The following is a 7,820-nucleotide window of genomic DNA, read 5'->3' on the forward strand; positions in this document are numbered from 1 at the left end:
CTCTACTACAACCACCATCATTACTACCTCTACTACTACCATCATCATTACTACCTCTACTACAACCACCATCATTACATCAGTACTACAACTACCATCATCATTACTACTCTACTACAACCACCATCATTACATCAGTACTACAACTACCATCATCATTACTACCTCTACTACAACCACCATCATTACATCAGTACTACAACTACCATCATCATTACTACCATCATCATTACTACAACCACCATCATTACATCATTACTACAACTACCATCATCATTACTACCTCTACTACAACCACCATCATTACATCAGTACTACAACTACCATCATCATTACTACCTCTACTACAACCACCATCATTACATCATTACTACAACTACCATCATCATTACTACCATCATCATTCTACTACAACCACCATCATTACATCAGTACTACAACTACCATCATCATTACTACCTCTACTACTACCACCATCCATCATTACTACTACATTACTACAACTACTTCCACCACCATCATTACTACATCTAGATCATCATCACTACTACTACTACTACTACAACTACCATCATCATTACTACCTCTACTACAACCACCATCATTACATCAGTACTACAACTACCATCATCATTACTACCTCTACTACAACCACCATCATTACATCAGTACTACAACTACCATCATCATTACTACCTCTACTACAACCACCATCATTACATCATTACTACAACTACCATCATCATTACTACCTCTACTACAACCACCATCATTACATCATTACTACAACTACATCATCATTACTACTACTACCATCATCATTACTACCTCTACTACAACCACCATCATTACATCAGTACTACAACTACCATCATCATTACTACCTCTACTACAACCACCATCATTACATCAGTACTACAACTACCATCATCATTACAACCTCTACTACAACCACCATCATTACATCAGTACTACAACAACTACCACTACCATCATCATTACTACCTCTACTACAACCACCATCATTACATCAGTACTACAACTACCATCATCATTACTACCTCTACTACAACCACCATCATTACATCAGTACTACAACTACCATCATCATTACTACCTCTACTACAACCACCATCATTACTACAATCATCATCACTACTACTACTACTACTATTACTACTTCTACTTCCACCACCATCATTACTACATCTACATCACATCATACTACTACTACTACTCTACTACAACAACCATCATCATTACTACCTCTACTACAACCACCATCATTACATCATTACTACAACTACCATCATCATTACTACCTCTACTACAACCACCATCATTACATCATTACTACAACTACCAATCATTACCTCTACTACAACCATTATCATTACATCAGTACTACAACTACCATCATCATTACTACCTCTACTACAACCACCATCATTACATCAGTACTACAACTACCATCATCATTACTACCTCTACTACAACCACCATCATTACATCAGTACTACAACTACCATCATCATTACAACCTCTACTACAACCACCATCATTACATCATTACTACAACTACCATCATCATCACTACTACTACCATCATCATTACTACCTCTACTACAACCACCATCATTACATCATTACTACAACTACCATCATCATTACTACCTCTACTACAACCACCATCATTACATCAGTACTACAACTACCATCATCATTACTACCTCTACTACAACCACCATCATTACATACAACTACCATCATCACTACTACTATCATCATTACTACCTCTACTACAACCACCATCATTACATCACATCACTACAACTACTACTACTACTACAACTACCATCATCATTACTACCTCTACTACAACCACCATCATTACATCATTACTACAACTACCATCATCATTACTACCTCTACTACAACCACCATCATTACATCAGTACTACAACTACCATCATCATTACTACCTCTACTACAACCACCATCATTACATCAGTACTACAACTACCATCATCATTACTACCTCTACTACAACCACCATCATTACATCAGTACTACAACTACCATCATCATTACTACCTCTACTACAACCACCATCATTACATCAGTACTACAACTACCATCATCATTACTACCTCTACTACAACCACCATCATTACATCAGTACTACAACTACCATCATCATTACTACTACTACCATCATCATTACTACCTCTACTACAACCACCATCATTACATCATTACTACAACTACCATCATCATTACTACCTCTACTACAACCACCATCATTACATCAGTACTACAACTACCATCATCATTACTACCTCTACTACAACCACCATCATTACATCATTACTACAACTACCATCATCATTACTACTACTACCATCATCATTACTACCTCTACTACAACCACCATCATTACATCATTACTACAACTACCATCATCATTACTACCTCTACTACAACCACCATCATTACATCAGTACTACAACTACCATCATCATTACTACCTCTACTACTACCACCATCATTACTACAACTACCATCATCACTACTACTACTACTACTATTACTACTTCTACTTCCACCACCATCATTACTACATCTACATCATCATCACTACTACTACTACTACTACTACAACTACCATCATCATTACTACCTCTACTACAACCACCATCATTACATCAGTACTACAACTACCATCATCATTACTACCTCTACTACAACCACCATCATTACATCATTACTACAACTACCATCATCATTACTACCTCTACTACAACCACCATCATTACATCATTACTACAACTACCATCATCATTACTACCTCTACTACAACCACCATCATTACATCATTACTACAACTACCATCATCATTACTACTACTACCATCATCATTACTACCTCTACTACTACCACCATCATTACTACAACTACCATCATCACTACTACTACTACTACTACTACTATTACTACTTCTACTTCCACCACCATCATTACATCATTACTACATCTACATCATCATCATCATCACTACTACTACTACTACTACTACAACTACCATCATCATTACTACCTCTACTACAACCACCATCATTACATCATTACTACAACTACCATCATCATTACTACCTCTACTACAACCACCATCATTACATCATTACTACAACTACCATCATCATTACTACCTCTACTACAACCACCATCATTACATCAGTACTACTACTACCATCATCATTACTACCTCTACTACAACCACCATCATTACATCAGTACTACAACTACCATCATCATTACTACCTCTACTACAACCACCATCATTACATCAGTACTACAACTACCATCATCATTACTACCTCTACTACAACCACCATCATTACATCATTACTACAACTACCATCATCATTACTACCTCTACTACAACCACCATCATTACTACAACTACCATCATCACTACTACTACTACTACTATTACTACTTCTACTTCCACCACCATCATTACATCATTACTACATCTACATCATCATCACTACTACTACTACTACTACAACTACCATCATCATTACTACCTCTACTACAACCACCATCATTACATCATTACTACAACTACCATCATCATTACTACCTCTACTACAACCACCATCATTACATCATTACTACAACTACCATCATCATTACTACCTCTACTACAACCACCATCATTACATCAGTACTACTACTACCATCATCATTACTACCTCTACTACAACCACCATCATTACATCAGTACTACAACTACCATCATCATTACTACCTCTACTACAACCACCATCATTACATCAGTACTACAACTACCATCATCATTACTACCTCTACTACAACCACCATCATTACATCATTACTACAACTACCATCATCATTACTACCTCTACTACAACCACCATCATTACATCAGTACTACAACTACCATCATCATTACTACCTCTACTACTACCATCATCATTACTACCTCTACTACAACCACCATCATTACATCAGTACTACAACTACCATCATCATTACTACCTCTACTACAACCACCATCATTACATCAGTACTACAACTACCATCATCATTACTACCTCTACTACAACCACCATCATTACATCAGTACTACAACTACCATCATCATTACTACTACTACCATCATCATTACTACCTCTACTACAACCACCATCATTACATCATTACTACAACTACCATCATCGTTACTACCTCTACTACAACCACCATCATTACATCAGTACTACAACTACCATCATCATTACTACCTCTACTACAACCACCATCATTACATCATTACTACAACTACCATCATCATTACTACTACTACCATCATCATTACTACCTCTACTACAACCACCATCATTACATCAGTACTACAACTACCATCATCATTACTACCTCTACTACAACCACCATCATTACATCAGTACTACAACTACCATCATCATTACTACCTCTACTACAACCACCATCATTACATCATTACTACAACTACCATCATCATTACTACCTCTACTACAACCACCATCATTACATCATTACTACAACTACCATCATCATTACTACTACTACCATCATCATTACTACCTCTACTACAACCACCATCATTACATCATTACTACAACTACCATCATCATTACTACCTCTACTACTACCACCATCATTACTACAACTACCATCATCACTACTACTACTACTACTATTACTACTTCTACTTCCACCACCATCATTACATCATTACTACATCTACATCATCATCATCATCACTACTACTACTACTACTACAACTACCATCATCATTACTACCTCTACTACAACCACCATCATTACATCATTACTACAACTACCATCATCATTACTACCTCTACTACAACCACCATCATTACATCATTACTACAACTACCATCATCATTACTACCTCTACTACAACCACCATCATTACATCAGTACTACTACTACCATCATCATTACTACCTCTACTACAACCACCATCATTACATCAGTACTACAACTACCATCATCATTACTACCTCTACTACAACCACCATCATTACATCAGTACTACAACTACCATCATCATTACTACCTCTACTACAACCACCATCATTACATCATTACTACAACTACCATCATCATTACTACCTCTACTACAACCACCATCATTACTACAACTACCATCATCACTACTACTACTACTACTATTACTACTTCTACTTCCACCACCATCATTACATCATTACTACATCTACATCATCATCACTACTACTACTACTACTACAACTACCATCATCATTACTACCTCTACTACAACCACCATCATTACATCATTACTACAACTACCATCATCATTACTACCTCTACTACAACCACCATCATTACATCATTACTACAACTACCATCATCATTACTACCTCTACTACAACCACCATCATTACATCAGTACTACTACTACCATCATCATTACTACCTCTACTACAACCACCATCATTACATCAGTACTACAACTACCATCATCATTACTACCTCTACTACAACCACCATCATTACATCAGTACTACAACTACCATCATCATTACTACCTCTACTACAACCACCATCATTACATCATTACTACAACTACCATCATCATTACTACCTCTACTACAACCACCATCATTACTACCTCTACTACTACCATCATCATTACTACCTCTACTACAACCACCATCATTACATCAGTACTACAACTACCATCATCATTACTACCTCTACTACAACCACCATCATTACATCAGTACTACAACTACCATCATCATTACTACCTCTACTACAACCACCATCATTACATCAGTACTACAACTACCATCATCATTACTACTACTACCATCATCATTACTACCTCTACTACAACCACCATCATTACATCATTACTACAACTACCATCATCATTACTACCTCTACTACAACCACCATCATTACATCAGTACTACAACTACCATCATCATTACTACCTCTACTACAACCACCATCATTACATCATTACTACAACTACCATCATCATTACTACTACTACCATCATCATTACTACCTCTACTACAACCACCATCATTACATCAGTACTACAACTACCATCATCATTACTACCTCTACTACTACCACCATCATTACTACAACTACCATCATCACTACTACTACTACTACTATTACTACTTCTACTTCCACCACCATCATTACTACATCTAGATCATCATCACTACTACTACTACTACTACAACTACCATCATCATTACTACCTCTACTACAACCACCATCATTACATCAGTACTACAACTACCATCATCATTACTACCTCTACTACAACCACCATCATTACATCAGTACTACAACTACCATCATCATTACTACCTCTACTACAACCACCATCATTACATCATTACTACAACTACCATCATCATTACTACCTCTACTACAACCACCATCATTACATCATTACTACAACTACCATCATCATTACTACTACTACCATCATCATTACTACCTCTACTACAACCACCATCATTACATCATTACTACAACTACCATCATCATTACTACCTCTACTACAACCACCATCATTACATCAGTACTACAACTACCATCATCATTACAACCTCTACTACAACCACCATCATTACATCATTACTACAACTACCATCATCATTACTACTACTACCATCATCATTACTACCTCTACTACAACCACCATCATTACATCATTACTACAACTACCATCATCATTACTACCTCTACTACAACCACCATCATTACATCAGTACTACAACTACCATCATCATTACTACCTCTACTACTACCACCATCATTACTACAACTACCATCATCACTACTACTACTACTACTATTACTACTTCTACTTCCACCACCATCATTACTACATCTACATCATCATCACTACTACTACTACTACTACTACTACAACTACCATCATCATTACTACCTCTACTACAACCACCATCATTACATCATTACTACAACTACCATCATCATTACTACCTCTACTACAACCACCATCATTACATCATTACTACAACTACCATCATCATTACTACCTCTACTACAACCACCATCATTACATCAGTACTACTACTACCATCATCATTACTACCTCTACTACAACCACCATCATTACATCAGTACTACAACTACCATCATCATTACTACCTCTACTACAACCACCATCATTACATCAGTACTACAACTACCATCATCATTACAACCTCTACTACAACCACCATCATTACATCATTACTACAACTACCATCATCATTACTACTACTACCATCATCATTACTACCTCTACTACAACCACCATCATTACATCATTACTACAACTACCATCATCATTACTACCTCTACTACAACCACCATCATTACATCAGTACTACAACTACCATCATCATTACTACCTCTACTACTACCACCATCATTACTACAACTACCATCATCACTACTACTACTACTACTATTACTACTTCTACTTCCACCACCATCATTACTACATCTACATCATCATCACTACTACTACTACTACTACTACAACTACCATCATCATTACTACCTCTACTACAACCACCATCATTACATCATTACTACAACTACCATCATCATTACTACCTCTACTACAACCACCATCATTACATCATTACTACAACTACCATCATCATTACTACCTCTACTACAACCACCATCATTACATCAGTACTACAACTACCATCATCATTACTACCTCTACTACAACC

The sequence above is a fragment of the Oncorhynchus gorbuscha genome, linkage group LG09 (genome assembly GCF_021184085.1).
Source record: "Oncorhynchus gorbuscha isolate QuinsamMale2020 ecotype Even-year linkage group LG09, OgorEven_v1.0, whole genome shotgun sequence".
NCBI lineage: Eukaryota > Metazoa > Chordata > Actinopteri > Salmoniformes > Salmonidae > Oncorhynchus > Oncorhynchus gorbuscha.